At 40.2% G+C, this 26151-nt stretch overlaps 1 protein-coding gene and 1 long non-coding RNA gene across 7 annotated transcripts in view; one reads left to right on the top strand and one right to left on the bottom strand.

Annotated features, from left to right (window-relative positions):
- The window catches only part of LOC138792378 (uncharacterized), a 40126-nt gene extending 14118 nt beyond the window's left edge, over positions 1–26008 (top strand). The window contains exons 2-3 of the long non-coding RNA XR_011363136.1: positions 15239–15518; positions 25954–26008. This is a non-coding gene — a long non-coding RNA (uncharacterized lncRNA). The remainder of the gene's footprint in view (positions 1–15238; positions 15519–25953) is intronic.
- The window catches only part of TENM4 (teneurin transmembrane protein 4), an 890102-nt gene that overhangs the window by 476728 nt on the left and 387223 nt on the right, over positions 1–26151 (bottom strand). For all 6 annotated transcript variants that reach the window (XM_069969727.1, XM_069969733.1, XM_069969734.1 and 3 more), the window contains exon 4: positions 2259–2330. The gene's annotated coding sequence lies outside the window, so the exon portion shown is untranslated. The remainder of the gene's footprint in view (positions 1–2258; positions 2331–26151) is intronic.

Raw genomic sequence — 26151 nt, 5'->3', positions numbered from 1 at the left:
AGCTGGGATCATTTTGAAAAGTCTGAATCTGGTTCTAGGAGCAGTGTAGAAAAGTGGGACAGCTGTTAAACAATTGACGTGGGTGGAGTGAGTGTATATGGTTTTTGTGTATTTTATATTTAATGGGATTGCTGGTGTTCCGCTTTAAATGGGGTATCCACAACCCTTTAGATATGAAGATTTTAAAACATATTTAATTCAGAACAGAAATTTCAAATGTGGAGAATAGACATATGAGCTAAATAGAGGGGGGTTGCCTACTGGGGGATTACCTACAGGGGGGACGCATACATGGGAAGGGGGCTGTCTATTGGGGGATTACCTACAGGGGGATGCCTACATGGGGAGAGAGCTGCCTACTGGGAGATAACCTACAGCATGGGTCTCCAAACTGCGGCCCTCCAGCTGTTGCGAAACCACAACTCCCATCATGCCTGGATAGCTAAAGCTTTGGTTTTGGCTGTCCAGGCATGATGGGAAATGTAGTTTTGCAACAGCTGGAGGGCCGCAGTTTGGAGACCCATGGCCTACAGGGTGATATCTAAATAGAGGGGGTTGCCTACTGGGTGATTACTACATGGGGAGGGGGCTTCCTATTGGGGATTACCTACAGGTGGTGTCTACATAGGGAGGGGGCTGCCTATTGGGGGATTACCTACAGGATGATGTCTAAATTAGCTGCCAACAGCGGGATGCCTATATGGGGTGGGGCTATCAACTGAGTGATTACCTACAAGGGCTGTGGGGGGGTGCCTACTGGGAGATTACCTGCGGGGGTGGGGTTTGGCCAGGGTGGCTTGTTTCACCCCTGGATATACTAAAGTGATTATCCCAAGTTTCCTAGGCTTTACTGCGAGTGATTCTTAATGATGCTCATACACTCACCGGCCACTTTATTAGGTACACCATGCTAGTAATGGGTTGGACACCCTTTTGCCTTCAGAACTACCTCAATTCTTTGTGGCATAGATACAAGGTGCTGGAAGCATTCCTCAGAAATTTTGGTCCATATTGACATGATGGCATCACACAGTTGCCGCAGATTTGTCGGCTGCACATCCATGATGCGAATCTCCCGTTCCACCACATCCCAAAGATGCTCTATTGGATTGAGATCTGGTGACTGTGGAGGCCATTGGAGTACAGTGAACTCATTGTCATGTTCAAGAAACCAGTCTGAGATGATTCTAGCTTTATGACATGGCGCATTATCCTGCTGAAAGTAGCCATCAGATGTTGGGTCCATTGTGGTCATAAAGGGATGGACATGGTCAGCAACAATACTCAGGTAGGCTGTGGCGTTGCAACGATGCTCAATTGGTACCAAGGGGCCCAAAGAGTGCCAAGAAAATATTCCCCACACCATGACACCACCACCACCAGCCTGAACCATTGATACAAGGCAGGATGGATCCATGCTTTCATGTTGTTGACACCAAATTCTGACCCTACCATCCGAATGTCGCAGCAGAAATCGAGACTCATCAGACCAGGCAACGTTTTTCCAATCTTCTACTGTCCAATTTCGATGAGCTTGTGCAAATTGTAGCCTCAGTTTCCTGTTATTAGCTGAAAGGAGTGGCACCCGGTGTGGTCTTCTCCTGCTGAAGCCCATCTGCCTCAAAGTTCGACGTACTGTGTGTTCAGAGATGCTCTTCTGCCTACCTTGGTTGTAACGGTTGGCTATTTGAGTCACTGTTGCCTTTCTATCAGCTCGAACCAGTCTGCCCATTCTCCTCTGACCTCTGGCATCAACAAGGCATTTCCGCCCACAGAACTGCCGCTCACTGGATGTTTTTTCTTTTTCGGACCATTCTCTGTAAACCCTAGAGATGGTTGTGCGTGAAAATCCCAGTAGATCAGCAGTTTCTGAAATACTCAGACCAGCCCTTCTGGCACCAACAACCATGCCATGTTCAAAGGCCCTCAAATCACCTTTCTTCCCCATACTGATGCTCGGTTTGAACTGCAGGAGATTGTCTTGACCATGTCTACATGCCTAAATGCACTGAGTTGCCGCCATGTGATTGGCTGATTAGAAATTAAGTGGTAACGTGCAGTTGGACAGGAGTACCTAATAAAGTGGCCGGTGAGTGTATATTATAACAGAGATGGAGCCATTTTAAGATGCATCAGTAAATTATTAACCGTGTTTCATTGCCGGTGTGACCAGGTTAAAGAAATACAAAATCAGAACATTGTATTACATTAAGATTTAATAATTTACAGAAATTGATTCATTTTTAAAAATCCTTTACCTTTCCTTTGCAGAATTTAAGAGTAACCCATTCACCAGATGCGTCTCTTCTCTACTGATTATGGAAGCCTACCTGTAGGAGAAAAAGAGAGAGAAGATTATATTCAGAGGGGGATGGATACATTGAAAGATAGTTAGATTACATGATAGATAGATAGATAGATAGATAGATAGATAGATAGATAGATAGATAGATAGATAGATAGGAGATAGATAGATAGATAGATAGATAGATAGATAGATAGATAGGAGATAGATGGATAGATAGATAATATATAATAGATAGATAAATAGATAGATAGATAGATAGATAGATAGATAGATAGATAGATAGAGCAGAGTAGCAGACGCACATCCAGAGTAGAAACGGTGGGTGCTGTGCAGTGAAAGTCCTCTGGCAAGAGGATCCTCAATGTAGAAAACGGCAAGAGTCTGCAGCACACCGGAGTAAAATAGAAGCGTGTTTATTCCATCAACAAGGAACAGGATACAACGTTTCGATTCAATCCAGAATCATTATCAAGCATCATGTGACTTTCCTTCATACATATTTATAGGGCTAAATTCATTAGCATACATAATTACCCAGTGAAAAAAAAGTGTATATAGTACATATTTCATAAAAATCTAAGACATGTTAAATACATGATGGTAAAAAAGTAGGTGCAATGTGCAATTCAAAGTGTTTTCGTGCAGCATAAGTAAAGATTGCCGGTAAAAACTTCTTAAAAGTTCATTAGATATTCATGATGTCATTCAAGAGGGAGGGGTCCACTCACCACTCGTCACAAGTGTCAAGAACGAGGCAGCTAAGATGGCCACCGGCGTCTGCAATCGGCGTTAGGCGGATGAAAGGGCGCATGCGTGAACCAGATACCGCCCCTTAGCAACCGATGGCCAATCCAACATGCTGCATAAGCGTTCATAGCAGCTGACCTGGATCGTAAACATAGGCATCTGGATCACTATGGACATATACCCCGGAGCGGCTGAGTGCACCCTGTCCCGGGAGCCACATGCAACTTTTGTCCGAATTACCAGCTTTAGGACTTCGGGGTATATGTCCATAGTGATCCAGATGCCTATGTTTACGATCCAGGTCAGCTGCTATGAACTCTTATGCAGCATGTTGGATTGGCCATCGGTTGCTAAGGGGCGGTATCAGGTACACAATAACGTCGCATCATATCCCTGTTAATTTGCTGTGCTGCACCTATGTTTTTTATGACGTTTATGGAATAAACCACTGAAGATTTTTTCACTTGAAGTGCTGCTGGACATTGTTTATTGTTTAGTTATCGGTATCGTTGGTCAGATACTATCCGGCTGGCACTCGGACTCTGAAACTGAATGGTGGTGCCGCTGGGAATACGAGTGGACTAGATAGATAGATAGATAGATCAGACAGATAACACAGAGCTTACATAAATTATCTCTATAGAAGCCTACTGCCTTGATAACTGATAATTAATTTTGAATTAGTTTTACTTGTAGTACCACGCCTGACCACATGGGGTGCTTATGCCATTCAATAATCTCTAGTACAATAGGGATGGGAAACCTTCGTTCCTCCAGCTGTTGCAAAACTACAATTCCCTCCATGCCAGGACAGCTCTTTGACTGATGATCAGTGTCGCACTGCAGTGGCAACATCTAAAGGAAATAAATGGGGTTGCACTGCAAAAGTGTCAGCGACCCAGCAGCCTCAAGAAACGCAAAATGGATTTCTTACAACTCTCAAGTCACAGTGATAACCAACTGAAGAATGTAACGTTACCCCATTAGCTGTTCTTAGCTGCAATGACATGATCTTTGGTCACTCAGCTGTTAAAGTTGCCATTTTTAACCGTAGCCTAAAACCAACCTCATGATATAGCAAAAAAGCAAGCAAACAACCAACATGTGAAAAAAATATATATAAAAGTTAAGCATTATGGATAGTACTATAAAAATATGAAGATAAAAACTCCAAAAATGTTTACAGGACAAAAAGTCCAATGAAAGTAAAAGAAAAAGTGTAAGGCTGGGTTCACACACAGTATATTTGAGGCTGTATTTGGTCCTCATGTCAGGTCCTCATAGCAACCAAAACCAGGAGTGGATTGAAAACACAGAAAGGATCTGTTCACACAATGGTGAAATTGAGTGGATGGCCGCCATATAACAGTAAATAACAGCCATTATTTCAATACCACAGCCGTTGTTTTAAAATAACAGCAAATATTTGCCATTAAATGGCGGCCATCCACTCAATTACAACATTATGTGAACAGAGCCTTTCTGTGTTTTCAATCCACTCCTGGTTTTGGTTGCTATACAGCCTCACAAATACAGCCTCAAATATACATAGTGTGAACCCAGCCTATACTTGATAAAAAAAAAAATCTAACAAACTCAAGTAATAACTAAACATAAAATAAATCTTTTAACAGAGAGATTTTTAAAATTTCAAATTCGAAAAACGTAACATTCAAAAAGTAACACAAGGTTGTTATGAGACACCTAGTTTAATTCTCACGTTTGTCAGCCTCCCGTCCGCTCGGAGGATTTTCCCTGGCACATGATCCTGCTTCAAAGGACTGTGAAATACCAAATATTGGTTTTTAAATGAAAACTAAATACTAATATGTCACTTCAAAGGCAGCCGGGGTCGGCACAGATTTGACTGACACTTGTGTGATTAGGCTCTTTCTAATCTTTCATGAGTCTGGGGAACAATTAGGTCAGTAATTGTGCTGTCATACAAATGTGTTGCTCTACAGTGATAGAAATTAAAAAAAAAAAATAAAAAAATCATATTTATTTGAATCTCGTCGGTGGCTTTTTCATGACAGAATTTTATTTTTGCATCTATTTTTTTTATTATTATTCAGTTTTCGGTAAATTGTTGTGTTATTCGTGTCAAGGCAAATATTCTGAAGGAAGCGGGCTGTATGGGGAATTTGTAACACTTGACCTAACCATTGAGTTCCTTTACAACTATGAATATTTCAATAAATTAACTTAAGTTGGAAAAAAATAAAATTAAAGGGGTAGTTTCATCTCAACTAAGAGAGTTATACTGGTAGGACTCTAGTGACAGGGAAATATATAACTTCAACCAGCTGCACATATATAATTATATACAGGAGATACCCAGATTATATCAGCTGTACATATATAATTATATACAGCAGATACCCAGGTTATACCAGCTGTACATATATAATTATATACAGGAGATACCCAGGTTATACCAGCTGCACATATATAATTATATACAGGAGATACCCAGATTATATCAGCTGTACATATATATTATATACAGCAGATACCCAGGTTATACCAGCTGTACATATATAATTATATACAGGAGATACCCAGGTTATACCAGCTGCACATATATAATTATATACAGGAGATACCCAGGTTATATCAGCTGTACAAATATAATTATATACAGGAGATATCCAGGTTATACCAGTTGTACATATATAATTAAATACAGGAGATACCCAGGTTATACCAGCTGTACATATATAATTATATACAGGAGATACCCAGATTATACCAGCCTGCTCCATATCACTATATACAGGAGATAACTAGGTTATAGCAGAGTGCTCCATATCACTATATACAGGAGATACCCAGGTGATACCAGCTGTACATATATATTTATATAAAGGAGATACCCAGGTTATACCGGCTGTACATATATAATTATATACAGGAGATACCCAGGTTATACCAGCTGTACATATATAATTATATACAGGAGATACCTAGGTTATATCAGATGTGCATATATAATTATATACAGGAGATACCCAGGTTATACCAGCTGTACATATATAATTATATACAGGAGATACCCAGGTTATACCAGCCTGCTCCATATCACTATATACAGGAGATACCCAGGTTATACCGGCTGTACATATATTATTATATACAGGAGATTCTCCTGTATATAGTTATATATGTACAGCTGGTATAACCTGGGTATCTCATGTACACAATTATATATGTACAGCTGGTATAACCTGGGTATCTCATGTACACAATTATATATGTACAGCTGGTATAACCTGGGTATCTCCTGTATACAATTATATATGTACAGCTTCTATATCATGGGTATCTCCTGTATATAATTATATATGTACAGCTTGTATAGACTGGGTATCTACTGTATATAGTGATATAGAGCACACTGCTATAACCTGGGTATCTCCTGTATATAGTGATATGGAGCACTCTGCTATAACCTGGGTATCTCCTGTATATAGTGATATGGAGCACACTGCTATAACCTGGGTATCTCCTGTATATAGTGATATGGAGCACTCTGCTATAACCTGGTTATCTCCTGTATATAGTGATATGGAGCACACTGCTATAACCTGGGTATCTCCTGTATATAGTGATATGGAGCAGGCTGGTATAACCTGGGCATCTTCTGTATATCATTGTTATTTTCAGGTTTGCATAGCATGTGATAATGATGTTTAGCCTCTCAGCCCCTCCCAGATAACAAACAGGGGACCTCTGACTGTTAAGAGTCCAAATAGAGTTTTGTCAATTTATTATAATTCTAAAACTTCTCATTTGGCGGCTGTGAGTCTCAATATCTAGTTATGTAATTCCCTGGTGTAACTGAAATGAAGACCTTAATGCCACCCCGGCATCGTGCTGAAACTCTGCAAGAAAGTGACTTTCTACAGGAGATTCAGAAACATCGTTGAGAGGCTAAAAAAAAAGGAAAAGAAATAACAAAAATAAAATCCTTGAGTTTTACCCTGAGAATGTTCTCATTATTTTGTTCCCCTGCAGAGGACACAACGCCGAGCGTCGGCTGAACTGAAATGATCTTAGTTAAACCACAAGCCTGGACCAAAACAACCAGGAGCGAGGAGCTGGGTATCTCTGGGCAACAGACACACAAAAGTTCCCTCATTCGTAAACTTTCTGGAGCTTTTGCCATAATATCAGCCCTCCTGTAGAAAGGTTAAATGTCTTGCTGAGATACACTGCACTTACTTGACTATTTTTTTTTTTTTTTTTATATATATATATACATTTTTCTGCAGTAAATAAAATTCATGACATTAGACTTGAAGCTCTTGGGCCCCAAAGCCTCCAAAATCTAAGAAAAGGTCCCTTATTCTTCCATCTATAATACTAGTATATAATAAGTACACAGGCTCATAAACCCCTGGGGCATTTGAGCCTGGGGACGACTGCTACCTTTGCACCTGCTATAGCTATAACCCCTGTTTACAGTTATTATCATCAATGGGGTACTATAACATAACTACCGTATATGCTATTATGTTATGGGTAAGGCTAGGTTCACACTGCATTTTTGCTTTCTGTTTAATGTATCCGTTTTATGGGGGGGAAAGGGACGGTAAAAATGGATGCAGTTGTATGCCAAAAAAATTCTTTTAAACCATTTTGATCCCATAAGCTGAAGTCCCTAGTTCTGCCCCCTCTCCTCGGTCCCCTGCTGCAGTTAGAAGCGGTTTGTAGAGGGAGAATCTCTGTCTGTCTGTCATGCTGACCGCAGTAGGGTTGACTGTAAGCGCTGACAGTTGAGACGGTCCCCGTCTATCACTGACAGCCGGGACCCGTTGTGGATGACACAGGCACAGTTTCTGTGCCTGTGTCATCCAAGGAACGTGAATTAACATTGCTGCAGCCTCGGCCATAGGCTGCAGCCACGTTAACTTACAGTGCAGCGGCAGGAGGGGGTTAAAATACTTATTAAAACTTATTAAAACAGATCTGTTGAATGGACAGCAAAAATGCAAAAAAACTTTGGCCAGTCCTCAGAGGTGTAGCTTAAAGCATTGCCCCACCCACAAGGAGCCTATTACAAGACTGTGTCACGGAGACAAATTTGGGTCTACTGGTGGCTGGATACAATTTATAAATTAAATCCATCCTCCATTGTGGTTTCTATAAACAGTGCCACCTTAGTTTCTGGGATAAGTCTCAGTTTCTGGAATTGCATCTCAGTCTAATTTACTTCAATGGTGTGGAACTAAAAAAAAGTGATGGAAAACAATTTGTACTCAAGCTCAGCTTTGCTCCGTCTGCATTGCCGTGCAGCCTCTGATCCATTGATCCGCCACTTCCGCCTCACAATCACCTATTTGCCGGGGAGTCACCGCAGGTCGTCTCACCTCGGTCCCCTACGCTTTTTCTTTGTTTAAATAACAATTAGCCTTTCGAAGTCCCCAGAGCGATGCAGCCCGGACGCGATACAAAGTGACTCAGCTCAGCACTTTCTTCCCGCAAATTTAATAACTCATTACAACAACAACAACAACCCAAAAAAAAAAAAAAAAAAAAACTTTATTGGCAACCAATCAATGGCTGGTTTAAAAGGCCACAGCAGGAACTTAATACACAGATTATCTCTGAAACCCAATACAGTGTTTCTGCTGAAAGTGCAGAAGGCGACCGCGCAGAAGGCGGATGTATTGTTGTCATTGTGAGGGAAGTATCTAACACCCTAGACCATTTCCATGGCATATTGCACAGGACAATGATGGCAGATACATATCCTTTAACCCCTTCCTGCAACTGGACGGTCTATTACATTTCATCAATTTTCATCTTATTAATAAATCCTAGTAATCATACGATCGTGTCAGCTTATCCCCAATCCCTGGTACTTAACCAATTGGTTGCCATGGTCAATAGGGACCATGGTATCCATTAAATGCCTTTGGTAGACAATTCCTACCAATTCCTTTATAGGGTGTTTATGAGCATTGCTAACTACTGTAAGTAGATAGATTTCCTGTTCATTAGCTTAGGAACACTGGGGGAGATTTATCAAACATGGTGTAAAGTGAAACTGGCTCAGTTGCCCCTAGCAACCAATCAGATTCCACCTTTCATCCCTCACAGACTCTTTGGAAAATGAAAGGTGGAATCTGATTGGTTGCTAGGGGCGACTGAGCCAGTTTCACTTTACACCATGTTTGATAAATCTCCCCCACTGTTTATAATGTATCGGTAACCATGTTCTCCATTCAGTTTCTTTAAAATCTTAAAGGAATTTTATTATCACTTTTGTGCTGCCTGAACCATGAGTCATCAGGGTGGCCCCATGACTTCTCCCTGCTCCATGAATCTTATATAGATCTCTCCTTATATCCAAACAGAAAAAGATCTATAAATCAAGTAGTGTGGGATAGGTTGAAGCCAACAGGACCAGCCCAATGACTCATGGTTTGGGAAAAATTAAAGTGATGATAGGTTCCCTTTCAAGGAAAATCTTCCTACTTAAAGGGGTATTCCAGTCTAAAACATTCATCACTTATCCAGCTATTTGGCAGGAGAAGGAGGTTTTGGTGACTCCTGGAGATCGGCGGGATGAGAAAGGCCTCCAATATGCCCCTTTTGGGGCAGTGTATCTGTAAAAACAAAAGCAGCACTGTTGACAAGTGTCACCTACCTTCCCCCCGCCCCCCCCCCTGGCAAAGCATGGCCTCTCTCCATTGTAGCTACAACACTCACTGAGACGGAAGCCGCCTGCAGGCCTGCAACCACCCGCCTCCCCAGACTCATGAGTGGCCCGCGCACCTGCCCCCTCCCTGGATTTAGCGCGGCCCCCAAACCCGCCCCCTCCCAGACTCAGAGCAGCTCCTTACTACCCTACCCCCAATGCACAGCATCTCAGAGAACAGCACCACTGTGCCAGGGGACCGTGTTGGGCCAAATGAGTATGTTGGGGGGTCCCAAACAGTTTTTTGCTATGGGGCTCCATGAATACTAGTTACACCCCAGGACACAGACAAGTCTTATAGTCATATAGGTACTGTATATACAGCATCCAAGCGCGTGGATGGTCCAGAGAATTGCGTATAGAGTAAGGGGGGGGGGGTGACAGTATTCCTTAAAGTCATGGTTCATGACCTATTCCAATATTTCTGTATATCTAGGTAGAAATATACAGATACGCTAAACACAGTTCTCGATGAGCTGTAGGGACAGCCATGTTTTCCATCTGCCATCCCCAGACTTATCAGGTGAATAAAGTTAGAGTTGGAAAAAAAAGTAGTAAAAATAGTTAAAGTTTGTAAATGGAATGTAATAATCCTATAAAGTTCTGGATTAGTTCCCTAAATGTCTTTCGCATATAACATTGCAGCCTGCTGTGCACTGTGGAGGCCTCAGGCTGTTTAACAGGATGAGAGTCACTAGAACATAGAGCTGTTTACCAGACCCGTTCTGCTAAATTTCTGGGAACACCTGCTATAGCATCCAGGTGTATGGCGATAAAATCTGCAAAGAAAGTGAATGCGGAATGAAAAGCGTCCTCTCTCCAATTGATTAAAGGGGAAGTACCAGCTCTCAGGTGGATTAAATGCGATTATATGCTGCAGAGCTCTGTCTGCACGACAAAACTAGGGATTTGCCATCTATCTTAAATAAAAGTACTATAAGTGCACTTATAGGATCTTAAAGGGGTTTCCAGGATTAGGAAAACATGGCTGCTTTCCTACAGGAAAAGCCCCACGCCTGTATGTGCGTTGCATCCGGTGTCGCTCACCTCTAGTGTATGAGGTTTAGCTGTATTGCCACCCAACTTGTGGACAGGTGTGGTATTATTTTGGAAGAAAGAAGCCATTTTTTAAAAAAATTCTGGAAACCCCTTTAAAATTCAGATCCCTGCATACAATGACTTTAGACTGTGTATAACGGAAGTTGTTCACATGTATAGACTGTGTATAGTGGCCCATGTAATAGCAGGTATGAATTAAGAGACACTGTATTTCTCTTAAAGATACACAAAATAAAGCCATGAATAAGGATATGAGACATTTTCGAAACATGTCGGTGGTTTTGATGTTTTAAAATATTCACAATAAATATTTGGGTATTTTAAATATGAAGCTTGACAACCTTTATTTCAGTGTTTTAAAGGACATAGTTGCCCCAGGATCTGATGGTGTTTTCCTCTGCCCCTATGTGTTGCCCTGACTAAATATTTACAGAAGGAACAGTATTGATCTTTATAATGAGAGATATAGTATGGAAATACAGATTTTAACGTAGACAGCTGCAGAATTATTGCCCCAAACCTTGTCCTCTAAAGAGTATAAATGCCCCTCTTCATGACACATGGTTGGTGGGAATTTAAGGAACAAAAAATTTTTCCATTGGGCCCAAGAGCTTTAAGTTACATCTCTGGGGTGCCATATTATGGATCAGTTCTACGTAGAAACATGATATAGCAATGTACATGAGATCTTCAAATTAGACTTCACACTGGAGAAATGGACGTAAAAAATCTAAGCACTACAAGATGGAGTGGAAACATTGGTGGTTCCAGGATGGAGGTGAGAAGGTCAAAGAAAGATATTTTTCAGAAGATATTGTAAAATCACGTGTGGATCTTCAACCACCCATTGCCTCAAGCATCTACATGGAGTGGATCCATGGTGTACCTTGTCCTTTTTAGTCCTTTGATAACCACCAGGAGGTATAGAGTTGACAGGGTGGTTGATGGCACTATGAGGATGTCATTTCGCTGAGCAAGAGGGCCCAAAGCTATAAGAAGATCTCAGTATGGATCCAAGGTGTTCAAGGTTGTAGTAGCTGGGAGAAGTACATGTTTGGGTCATATGAGCTTTGCAACTTGGAGAAGCCTGGAGCCATGAGTTCATAGATCCCTAGGGTTACATCAGCATGGAGTTTCTCGCAAAGAGTCTTAAACAAAAAGACAACTACATTATTTCAACTATTATTTTCAACTTAAAGTGATGAAAATTCCATATTTGTTCTAGAATTTCCTGTTCTCCATCAGTGAGCTTTAAGAATTCCACATGGGTCAGACCCAACAGTCCGTTCAAAGCTTATGATTAATGACACGTATTCCTAGGCAACCTGACAAGAAATGGAACATCTCCGGAGATGAAGCCAAAGTCAAAAGGAGCCTCTGGCCAAAGGACTTGGAAGAGATCATGGAGGTTATGAAGATGGTGTGTATGGGGGGGGGGGGGTATCTTTATCCCCCACCCCCCTTGAGAATTTTTGAGCAAAAGAATCCATTCCACTTGGCCAAGGAAATATGTAAAGCTTTGTGACATTTTGATTTATTGGGACCCTCAGTGCAAATTGAATGTCAGTGTGCTCATGAATTCATCCTGTAGTTGGCCGGGATACAGGAGGCATGAGGTTAGACCACAGCTGGTATGAGATTTCACCAACTTACATTACATAACCATAGAAACTACAACTCCTCCTGTGTTTGATGATTGTTTTATGAGTGCATAGGAATTTTCCATTGGACTCTACATTGGAGAACAATAATCACTCTAGTTGTCATGGCCCAACATAGTACTAGACAACAAGGCTCTGGCCCAATACAGCAGAAGACAACCCCATTTGGAGGTGACTTTGGAGACAATCTTTTGTCACCAGGTTTTTTTTTTTCTTATGAGACAACTTGGAAGGTAGGCCCTCATAATCATTGTCCCCCGTGAGCCTAAAGGTGGCCATGCACCTCATATAACTGTCAGCCCAATAACACATATCTCTTCATTTCTCACCATATACAGCAACATTTGGCATGGCCGAGCCTTCTTGTGTTCTCTATAGGAAGAGAAGGGGTAATCCACAGCCAGACATCTTTAGATCAGGTGGTGATTTTCCATAAAGTCTGATTTGTATCTACACCAACATCATCTGGAGGTGAAGTCTCGGGAGAGACCCATGTTCACATCATGTTTTCAGCCCCACGTTGGGCTACACGTTGGGAATCAATGGAAAAAGAATGCCAATGTGCAGCGTGCGGCAGATGGCCCCATTGACTTAAATGGGCAGGATGGAGTCATTTTGTAACTATGTTCTGTTTATTTGCCGGATGTATACAGTGGTACCTTGGTTTAAGAGCGTTTTGCAAGAAGAGATCACAGTTTTTCAAAATTGTAACTTGGTTTAAGAGCTCCCTGTACTGGGTGGGAGAGAGACTGGGGGAGGGGAGTGGTCTGCATAGTGTGGCCTACAGCACTGTACTCTGACCAAGGAAGTCTCCCTCACCTTCCAAATCATAGCAGATCCACTTCAGGCTGGGGCTTACATCAGAGGACAGGACTGTGGAGGTAATCTCTTCATAGCTGTTACCTCTCTCTTCACAGATAGAGAGCACTACATGTATGTGCCCATATCTGCCCTGCTCATTCCTTCTATACTATGTATAGAAAAGTTTCTGTCACTGTCCTACTGCACAGCTCTGTGATTCTCACTTCCTAATTTGTCCTTCCCTCCATCTTCCCCATTGCTGTCATGTGACCACACAGACCTCTGACAGCAGCCCTGCTTCTCTAGTCTAGCCTGTTGTACTACACTACTGCATTATGGGGATCTGCAGTTCCATCCTGTATCTATAAACTGCTGCTGTTTTTTCAGGTTTATGCCCTTACTATATATTATACTTCACATGCTGATTGCTATACTGTACAGTAACTTATAATATCACATATTTTGCTGTCTCTTATTGTTTGTTTCATCTGTTTTACATGTTACTCAGAATAAAAAAAATCCTTATTTTTGGGCTGTGGAACCAATTGTCTGCATATCATTGATTTATTATGGGAAAATGTGCTTTGGTTTAAGAGTGACTTGGATTACAAGCACGGTCCCAGAACGAATTATGCTCCTAATCCAAGGCACCACTGTACTTCTTTTGTGCAGGACTCAAAAGCATGGAAGAATCTAATCTCCTGATATCTCCCTCATGTCCAGTATGGTAAGTTTCTTACCTTCATCCTCCGCACCATTTCTGTGCTATTACAAGTTTAACCTTTATACTAAAAAGGTATTTTGGTGCACTGGGGGCAGGGCTACCAGGAGTGGACCAGATCGGTGCTCTGCCGGCGGTAGTAGGAACTAAGCGAAATCTTGTGCAGAGTTTAAGGGGGCGGAGCATAACACAAGTGGTATGCAAATTGTTTTAAAATGAACTGGTGTCAAAAAGTTATACATGTTTGTAAATTACTTCTATTTAAAAAAAAAACTCAAGCCTTTTAGTACTTATCAGCTGCTGTATGTCCTGCAGGAAGTGCTGTATTCTTTCCAGTCTGACAGAGTGCTCTCTGTTGCCACCTCTGTCCATGTCAAGAACTTTCAAGCTCTGGACATTTCCTGACACAGATAAAGGAAGCCACAGAGAGAACGGTGTTAGATTGGAAAGAATTACATGACTTCCTTTGGGGCGTACAGCAGCTGATAAGTACTGGAGGTCCTTGAGGTGGGAGCAGGAGGGACCACATATGAATGGTGATTGTGTTCATTTTACTTTATAATTTGTATTCTTTTGTCCAAAAACCAGTATTCTATTTACATTCAAATACATATATTCAGTAATAACATAGATAAAGTTCCTGTTACCATCTGCCGCACAAAGCACTGAGATCCCAGATACGCAACAGGCAGGAAAATGTTCCTCAGTAAATTGCATAGTGCAAACATAATACATCAGTAAAGTATACAATCCACGAGAAGCCAGGAACAAACTGGTAATATCATCCTACAATGTGTTATTGGAAAGATAATGATGGACATGTAGTCACCTTTTCGATTACAGGGACACAGAGGTGTCAGTCAAAGCTAGATTCAGATTCACAGGATAAGTGATAAGATAAAACACGTCCAACAAAACATAAAAAAAAAAAAAAAATCTGACAAAGCACTGGTTTCATTTGTCTTCAAATTGTGTCAGAAAATAAATTCTCCCCCACCCCACCCCTAAAATGAAATGTACTGTCAGAAATTACCTGTTGTTTAAAGAAACACTCCAAGTTTCATTATTTTATTATATTTTTGCCCATATAATGAACTTACTACCACTATTCCTGCTGTGCCATCTGTTTCATCCTAGCTCTGCTATATGCTAATTTCATTACTGCAACTGGATCAAGTGATTTCTAATCCACCATCTTGACTTTCAACTTTCAAACTGCATTTTCTTCAATTCAGATCAGCCATCGATTCCATGATGCATCAGAACAGCAGCATCACATGGTCAGTAAGAGCCAGTAACATCCCTGCCTGCTGGAAGAAGGACCCCACCGCGCAGTGCTTATGTGGAGCAGTCCATGCAGCTGCATCGTATAGGAAGTTCTGGAGGCTGAGATGGTCACCCCCACTGAGAACACAGAAACACATGTCATTTCCACAGGGTCATCATGAGATCACATGACCCTACTGAAGGAAAGGATTTCGGGAAGTTTTAGATTGAAAGGAATGGCTAAATGAGGTAATACTAGCATATATATATATATATATATATATATATATGTATATATAGTGAGTTAATTTGATTTATAGACCTAGTAATTTACTCAATTAGACAATTAGATTTTCTCTCCTTTCACTTAACTTTCCCAAGAAATGAGAAAGTCAGAAAGGTGTGGCTTAGATTTTCCAGCCTCCAAATGGGATTCCTGTAGGGCTTTTAATACATGCAAATAAATAACATGTACTAAAAAAAAAAATTATGACTGTTACCTGAATTTACACATCATGATACACTGCTACATACGAAGTATTATCCTGATGAAGAACCCCTTTAAAAATCTAACCCAGTTACACTGCGGCCATGTTGACAATGTTGCTTGTCACGTTAGTTTATGCTTTTTTATTTGTTTTCTCAGCATTAAGAAGCTGTGAGAACGTATAGATAAACATAGCAGAGAAGGTGGTGAGACGATCAGCACCTTTTATTTTTTTTTCCTCCAAGCTTAAATATGTTTACTCGAATACCTGACAATTTTATATGTGTAACTAACACAAGAAATCCCCTATGGGACAGCACCTGTCTGGCATCGCAGGGTTTTTTTTTCACATAAGAAACAATGTAGGGTAGGACGCTTATTACTCCATATGGCGTTGACAAGAGATGCCAGCTGGGCACAGGCTCACAATATGGCATTTTTTCCCCATCAATGACATGCAAAATGATCCCTCCCATTAGCATGACATAATCTCGAGACACAAAGTGACCGACTGAATTATTATCCATAAACTCAACCAAGTAGCAGAGCTAAATTGGTCATGATTCGGTCTATATCATCTATGGTTCAATAAAATACCATGACGCAGGAGTATGACATAATGTGAACCATTAGACAAACTCAGCTCTGCTTCATCTATGTTTATAAATTTGTTCATGCAAAGGATGGAACAGAGAACTGTGAGCTGCTTTCTCTAATGGATGATATGACCTTGACAGACTAAAGGTCATCCATGCAAGAGGATTCCCCCAGGATATTAGGAAAATGCTCCTTGCAGATCAGCTATATCTACTATGCTTGTGATGATGAGTGGAGCTGGAAGCTCAAGGGACCTGGTGTACAGTGTAATGAAGCGTAAGATTTCAGTATTCTGCGATGCACGTGATCATGGATGTGCAGAGCGTTCATGAAAATGCAGGTAAACCTGCTGAGATGTGTAAATATATAGCTACGGGGCATATTCAGCTCTGCTACATCTGTATGTTCTCCTTATAAGCTTTACACAAAGCTCTAACAATGAGTAGGACCCCCGCAGAAGCAATATCAACTTCAAGGGTATGTACAATTTTTTTTTTTTAAGATGGAAGAACAATAAAAGTGACTGACTACACAGGGTTTGCTTGTAGTCTGTTACCATGGCGAGACAAAGGGGCGAAAAGACAATATATCTGAAAATTTTGCATAGGAGGTATACAAATAATCACTGCAGAAGTGCCCATATACTATAATAGCCTTTTGTGACTGCTGCGAAGTGCCTGCCGAGCGGCAGAGGATAAGAAAGTGACAACACCTCCTTAGAGCACGTCTTACATGTTGTTTGCCACCTTGATACGGACAATACTTATAAAGCCAGTGTAAAATTTCACTTTGCTAACCCCCCCCATCCAGATCCCTAAGGAACAATTCTCCAGAGTCTCAACATATATCATTACAGTTATATTCAGCAATATTAATTTTTTAAATTCTATTAATAAAACTTGTGTATTTCAGCATCATGTCATATACTGGAGGGAACGTGCGCTATAGAAATCCTGCACGCACAGCAATGTAACACTGTAATATACCTGCATGAATCAATAATGTTATAGCCCAGGATCAATAAACCTGCAATTGTATCTTAATGGAAACATTTATACTGTTATTTACCTATGAGTTGGATGTTCCTTGGTGTGATGCCTACAGACGCTGCATACACAATGCTACAAGCACATTACCACTGCAAAGCTTACCTATAGGATAAGGGAATAACAATAAGCTATAATGTACCTTATAATCATTCTGCACAGTGTTATTACAGTAATACTGTAACTATTACAATAATGCCACTATATACAAAAATATTACTACGTCAATACCGATCCCTATTCACAAAAATAATTCTACCCCCATGTACATGAACATATCTTCTATAATACTGCTCCTATATACAAGAATATAACTACTATAATACTGCTCCTATATACAAGAATATAACTAGTATAACACTGCTCCTATATACAGGAATATAACTACTATAATACTGCCCCTATATACAATAATATAACTACTATAATACTGCTCCTATGTACAAGAATATAACTACTATAATTCTACTCCTATGTACAAGAATATAACTACTATAATACTGCTCCTATATTCAAGAACAACTACTATAATACTGCTCCTGTGTACAAGAATATAACTACTATAATACTGCTCCTATGTACAAGAATATAACTACTATAATACTGCTCCTTTAAACAAGAATAAAACTACTATAATACTGCCCCTTATATAAAAGAATATAACTACTATAATACTGCTCCTATATACAAGAATATAACTACTATAATACTGCTCCCTATATACAAGAATATAACTACTATAATACTGCTCCTATATACAAGAATATAACTACTATAATACTGCCCCCTATATACAAGAATATAACTACTATAACACTGCTCCTATATACAAGAATATAACTAGTATAACACTGCTCCTATATACAGGAATATAACTACTATAATACTGCCCCTATATACAAGAATATAACTACTATAATACTGCTCCCTATATACAAGAATATAACTACTATAATACTGCTCCTATATACAAGAATATAACTACTATAATACTGCCCCCTATATACAAGAATATAACTACTATAATACTGCTCCTATATACAAGAATATAACTACTATAATACTGCCCCCTATATACAAGAATATAACTACTATAACACTGCTCCTATATACAAGAATATAACTACTATAATACTGCTCCTATATACAAGAATATAACTACTATAATACTGCCCCCTATATACAAGAATATAACTACTATAACACTGCTCCTATATACAAGAATATAACTAGTATAACACTGCTCCTATATACAGGAATATAACTACTATAATACTGCCCCTATATACAAGAATATAACTACTATAATACTGCTCCCTATATACAAGAATATAACTACTATAATACTGCTCCTATATACAAGAATATAACTACTATAATACTGCTCCCTATATACAAGAATAAAACTACTATAATACTGCTCCTATATACAAGAATATAACTACTATAATACTGCCCCTATATACAAGAATATAACTACTATAATACTGCTCCTATATACAAAAATATAACTACTATAATACTGCTCCTATATACAAGAATATAACTACTATAATACTGCTCCCTATATACAAGAATATAATTAGTATAACACTGCCCTGTATGTAAAAGAAAACAAATAGTATAATTCGGCTTCTCAGGTAAAGAATATTGGAATCATTACCGGCAATCATACATATAAATAACAGCTTTATACATATGAAGAAATCTAGAGACTTGTCTGGCTGCCATATGCCCTGTGTTATGTTCTCTATACAATAAGCAGATCTTAAGCGATTGGCAGTAAAGTAAATTCCATATTAATGGTAAGCTCTATAGGACGGTATAAATATATATACATTTTACAGCTCGGTCCGGAGGCCTGAGCAGGGAGAGGGAGGGGTGGAAGCTCTTGTGTTGCTGTGGTATCCCCCTTGATCCAGCAGATACACGTTAGTAACCTGAGTGTCCCTGGGGATGCTTAATCCTGAGCGCGGTGTGCGCTCTGAGCCTGGCATTTCATACGGTGTCCAGGATTCAGTAACAAAGCAGGAAGGAGAAAACAACGGCATGCAGCGGGCAGACCAATAAAACCGCACAGACAGACTAGAGCCGCAGCAAGAAATAAAGCATGGCCTGTAAAACACTCCAGCTAATGGCTATAGTTTGCTTTGTCACCTGAAGGACAAGTATTTTTCCATCTGGTTTATGGTCATGGCAAATACACAGACACCACCAATTTTTTAACCCTTTGTCTAATTTATAAACCCAATATCAAATACCCTATTGAGGCATTCTGACTTATTAAGAAGAGACCCTCATTTTGGGCCCCCATATACAGGTAGCTAGAATGATGTCTATTAAAATCAGTGTAATACTAAGTTTCACCTGCGGGGGCACTGCTTGGGGCTTGAACACCTGATGCTCCCTAGCAGGTTACAGTTGAGTCATGACTGGTGTTATTCTTTTCTTTGTTCATGACCCTTCTTGCAATAAGCCGTAAGCAGGTGTACCCCCATAAAATGATGTCCTATAGGATATTTTATATTGTATACACAATGGGGCCAGAGACAAAACTTAGAGAGGACCTGACCCCCTTCCGTGCCAGGGCAGAGCCCGGCCGACCCGCCGCTAGAGACCCTTATGCTTACCACGTGCACAAAGTCCCACTCCTGGACCCGCTCCCGTTGCCGAGATATCACCTTTTTTTTTTAAAGAAAATGTAGGAATCCTATAACTTTAGTAACAAAAACGAACATAAACACTTTTATAAGTGTGGGCCATTGTGCTCTTCTTCCTTAATGTACTGTATGCCGGTAACTTTGTATTGATGACTTACAATAGGACAATGCAGCAGAGACCGCCCCGCAGGCTATAATTGGGCAATACTGTAGTAGTGAATGAGAAGTAACGTCTTATAATAATGTAAGTTAACCTTCAAGACAGCGATCAGACGTCTGCATCAAATATTTGCAGCAATTGTACATTATTAGTCTTAGGGTTATACAAGGGTGCAGAATTAAAAAAAAAAAAAAAAAAACGGGAAAAAAGGGAATAATACACTGAGGATTTTTATAAAGTCACCTGTCAAAATTCAATCCATATCTACAAAGGGCATTTTTCATGTGTGAAGTTTCAAGTAGATTGAATTAATATATTTTACACCACATTAAAATTACTCATTAAATTCACACACATTGTAGGAGTCCACAAAGAATTCACTGTTTGACATCTGGAAAAAAAAATGTCAATGATTAAATAAAAAATTCCTTAGGAATTTTTTTTTTTCCTTCAAGAAAGTAATGTAAAAATTTAATTATATACGCACACAGTATGTCTCATTTTTTCATGTGATAAGTCCCAGGGTGCAGGATTATCAGGATTGTACAATAGGGGAGTTATGTGATTATGGATTTATTCAGCTTCCAATACACTTATTTTTATACACGCTGTATGCACTGTACAAACTGTATGCACTGAGCTCCCCCTAAAGGTCGCCAGATGTAAAAATAATATTACAATTTGCATAAAAGAGAAGCTCCCCTTCTCACCACAGTCTGTCGCTATGGTAGTTATAGGTACAATTCTGCTTTCAACCAGAGCCCATCAATTGAACCATAGAAACATAGAAGATTGTCGGAAGAAAAAGACCACTGGGTCCATCTAGTCTGCCCTTTTAGTATTTTCTTTCTTTTTATCTTAGGATAGCTATATGTCTATCCCAGGCGTGTTTAAATTCTGTTATTGTAGATTTACCAACCACCTCTGCTGGAATTTTGTTCCAAGTATCTACAACTCTTTCAGTAAAATAATGTTTTCTCACGTTGCTTCTGATCTTTCCCCCAACTAACCTCTCACTGTGTCCTCTTGTACTTGAGCTCAGTTTTTTACTAAAAACACTCCCCTCTTGAACCTTATTTATTCCTTTAACATACTTAAAGGTTTCAATCATGCCCCCCCCCCCCCCTTCGCTTCTTAACGTTTTCCTGGTCTACATGAAAGTTAGGGTAAAAATCCCAACTCTCATAAAAACATTTTAGCATGATCTGACACATAGTAACATACTTGAGTGAATGAATCAGACCTTCACAAGCATTAGACCAGAAATCAGTCTCTAAAATATCAAACTCCATACCAGACCCAAAAACAAATTCAATGTCAAGACCAGACCCGCAAATTAACTGAGACCCCAAAACCATATCTCTTAAAGTAATTGTTACTCTAGACCAAACCCATAATTGATTGAGACAAACTTCCAATGAGACCCAAAATCAAAACACTAAATAAAATGAGATCTCAGATAAAACTCTGAATTACATTGCGACTCCAGATTATTACACCAACAGATATCTGACAGATTTTTGTAAGCCAAGTCTAGGAATGGACCTCAGACAGGGAACAGGTCATAAAGGAAAGACTGAGACTTCTTCTCTTTTCAAATCCATTCCTGAATTTGGCTTTAAAAAAAATCTGTCAGATAATCTCTTGGTGTAATAAGGCCCTAACTGGATCCTTGATCAACCAACTAAATTAAAAAAAGGTCCCCAAAATTTAGAAATCATATGTGGTCCCAAGATAAATTCAGACCCCAAAAGAGACCCCTAAATTTTTCAGACTCCAGGCTACATGTCAAAATAAAAAAATCAAATGCTACCAAACCTAGCTTGTCTTACTCACCAAGTCCCCCTGAGTATTTTGAGCCGCTCTTGTCTTTCTAGCTACTGTTGTTCCTGAGTTAAATGTTTTTCGCAAAGCTGTTCTATATTCATGATGGTACCGGACAGTAAACTACATTTCCCATCATGCATTGCCCAATCTGCTTCTGCTTTACACTGTTAAAAAAATATCTATCTATCGGCATAGACAGATTAGAAAGAGAGAGAGAGAGATAAAACAACTGTTTCCTTTCCACTATACTGCTCAGGAGGCTGTCACTGTTCTGTTTCCCCCACCTTTGGCCAGCAGTTCACTGATTGGTGTGATGTCAGTGGTAGGGTGGGGTTACAGATGAGGTGTTACAGCTTGCCTGGTATGGCCGTGAAGGACATGGAGCTGGCAGTGGTGTTATTGGAGCGATTGATAGAGTTGTGCCTATCATTTGCACAACTCACTTTGTTTAACACGTATTACTGCACTAGATGGCACCCTTTCTCTCCTTTCTCTTTCCTGGCAGAAGAACAGAAGAAACAGATCATGTGACTTTGGTCTCAGAAGGGAGGGGTAGGACAGAGGATTTGAGACAGAGTAGACCAGGCAGTGAGGATTTTCAGCAGCTACAGGGTGTGAGTCAGGATGCGCTGCAGACAAATGGCCCAATTTGTGTAATAGGAACCTATTACAAACAAGCTTAGATTATGGGTGGGGATTGACCAGGGTTAAATCTTCCTTAAGTGGAGTACCCCTTTAATCAGATGCCAGACCAAGCGTCAAAATAAATTCCAAACCCAAATCAGGTCCTAAAAAAAATTCAGTCCCCCGACACCTAAATTAATCAGACCCCAGTCTAGTCTCCTAAATAAGTTTGGACCCCGACCTGAGTCCTAGATAGATCAGACCAAGCATTAAAATAAATTCGGACACCAAATCAGATCCCAAATGACACCTAGACTAAAAAAAAAAAACAGACTGTATAAAAAATATATAATTTCTTACCACTCAATGTCAAAAATAAATTCAGTCTCCAGATAAGAACCCTAAATAATTCTTATACCAGACATGACATGAAAACCAATTCCAACCCCAGACCACTACGTAAATTAATCAGACCCCCGCCCAGACCCCTAAATAGATCAGACTCCAGACCCAAATAAATTTAGACTCCACATCACAACCTTTAATTAAATAGACCCCAGACTGGATTAAAAATTATTGCTCTATTGTTTTGTTTTGTTTTGTTTTTTAACCAATTTAGATGCCAGTATCTTTTCTTGAAGGGCTTGATGTGTTGAAGAGTTCTGTAATCTTCCTAATCTGAGGGGCCTGCTCATCACTGTTCTGACCAATAAATACTGTTTACCACTGCTTAAGGGTACTATTACACCAAGCAATTTTCCGACGACTAACGATTAACGATAAACGATCTTAAACGACCGCTAAGGCAAACGACCCGAAATCGCTCGCCATAGTACACGAAACGATGATCGTTATTTATGATCGTTCTTGCGGTCGTTTAGTCGTCGCTATTGCGACGATGTGCGAACGATGTACGAACGATGAGCGAACAATCAAACGATAAAAATAGGTCCGGATCCTATTAAACGATCAACGATTTCTCGTTGGTCGTTTAATCGTTGCCTGATATTATACGAAATGATTATCGTTCAAATCTGAAAGATTTAACGATTTTTCGAATGATAATCGTTCCGTGTAATACCACCCAAAGACCTACTGTCCTGCATCCCAGCCAAAGGTACAGACTATCTTTAAGACCACATCTAAAAGTCCTTATATTTGCCAGAGGGAAGGAACATCCTTTATCTTCTCGAGTTAACTTCGTTTCCAACTTTCAGTCAGATCAGGATGTTTTACGAATTACAATTAAAGCTGGAAAATATGGGTCTATAATAGAGCTCCATGCCAGATTTTAACACCTCTCGGAGCGATCGCAGTTAATAGTATCCACTGTAAATATTAGTTTATGGACCAGTTAAGCATTACTGTAAATTGCAGAGTGACTATTTATGGTCTTATCTGCCTCAGGCCTGACTTTCCTGCCTTTTTGGTTATTCATATACCTAATGACACCATCTTAATAGCAACTATTAAAAAGACCCAGATTAACTCTGAGCCTTTTTGTTTCTTGTCTTGTTCTTTTCCAGCCTCATGTTTCCTATTGTAGGGCCATGTACAGCCTGTACTGACGAGAAACCTTACCTGTGGCGAAAAAGTACATATATAAGTGTCATCCAACTGGGATGACAATTGCTTCCTAGGTACACTAGGAAATATTTATAGATTCAGGTTTCCTATACACTGTGTTAAGAACAAAGAGAATCTAGATCTCTTTAGGCATGCTGTCAGGAACCGGATAGCAGGACAATACAAGACAGTGGGCCCTAAGCTCAGCCCCGCCCACTGTCCTCTACCTACTTGCCACAATCCGCCCTAAGATGGCGGCGAGCAACTGGGCGGCGGTCCCTACACTGGCTAGGTGGGACACAAAGACAAGACAGACAGACAAAACACAATAAAGAATGGTCGACAGTCCGGGTCACAACAATCGGGGAGCGCAGTACAAAAACACAATCCAAAAAGCAAGGTCAATAAACAGGCAGTATGGTCAGGGGCAGGCAGCTAGCAGGGATAGTCAGAATACAAGGCAAAGTAGTCAGAATAAACACAGAGCTAAACAGAGGCAGAAGCAGGCTGAGACAAGCTCAATATCCGGCAGTGAGAGGCAGGCTGGCAGACACTATATAGGAGACCAGAGGTCCAGTGCAGGAGCTGATTGGACCAGACCCCTGATCTCCTCAGAACACCTGGGGCAAGAGCAACCTTACTGGCAGGGAGAAAAGTCTATCAGACTAGCTAACCAGCATCAGAGTTAACTCCGGAGTGGCCAGGAGTATCTCAAGCAAAGCGGGTGTGGCTGAAGAAACACAGAAGGAAATAGAGCAGTGTTCAGACAGGGTTCAGGACACTGCACAAACATACAAAAACACTGAATATCAGCGCCATCTCAGGTGCGCAGCACGAGCCAAGGGGCGCACGGAGTTCGGCACAGGCACATTCATGACACATGCATTACCACCATCCATGGGATGACGTTGATCCTAAACACAGTATACATAAAGATTAGAGCCAGGTGAAAACCCCAAAGATGTTTTTTTATAGTTTAAAATGATTGTCACCCATCTATACCATGCTCCTTAGTAACAGTAAGTCTACAGATGTGTCCAGTCTTACCTTTCCCTTAGATAAGTTAAGAAAAGGCTTTTTTGTGACGGTCCTCCACCACAATATCCTGATATATTACAGGACTTAAAGTCCTAATTCAGATAGCAATGTCAGCGTCTTCTTTTAGAATTACACAATGTTTGCAGTTCTCATCCCAAGTGCCATTCCTTTCATGTGGTAGACAGGCATGTGGTATTACATTGTGGGTTGTGCTAAATTTGGCAATGTTCTCCAAACCCGAATGCTTGGCAATGATGGCTTGAACCTGCCAGAATGGGTGCCACTGGTACAGCTATATCCTTTGTTCTGGCTCCTAGAGGGTGGGTCTTGAGTGAGGACCATCTTTTATGATATCCATATGCCCTAATGTGCTACATTTTTTCTCCAATCCAAATTCAACCTTGCCTTTACCTAAAACAATCTTATAAAACTTTTAGGCTAGGTTGACACTTCTGCTGGAGTCTCCGTTAGAGAGTCAGTTAAGTACCACAAAATGGAGCCAGATGGTGAGTTCAAGAACAAACACTGACTAAAGCAGACCGATACCTGACAGATCTCACTGACTTCATTGGGGTCTATCAGATTTCTTGTTGGTGTCTGTTTTTTTTTGTTGTTTTTGTTTTTGCAGGATTTGAACAGAGAAAAAATATGACAGCAGTATTTTTTTTTGTCTACTTAGGTCCTGCAAAATAAAGGAACTTGCAATGGAGCTTGCCGAATTGAAATGTGAACCCAACCTCAAGTACGAGACTTCTCTCGTGCTTCCCATCTCTGGTGGAACTCTGTTCCTTATTCTACCCAACATTCTACCAAGACTTCTACCAATTTTCCTCTTCTAACAAACGTAACCAGACTTAAATGGTCCCCCATGAGGTAC

Source organism: Dendropsophus ebraccatus, chromosome 5 (assembly GCF_027789765.1).
Source record: "Dendropsophus ebraccatus isolate aDenEbr1 chromosome 5, aDenEbr1.pat, whole genome shotgun sequence".
NCBI lineage: Eukaryota > Metazoa > Chordata > Amphibia > Anura > Hylidae > Dendropsophus > Dendropsophus ebraccatus.
This window is presented reverse-complemented; position numbering and strand designations above follow the sequence as displayed.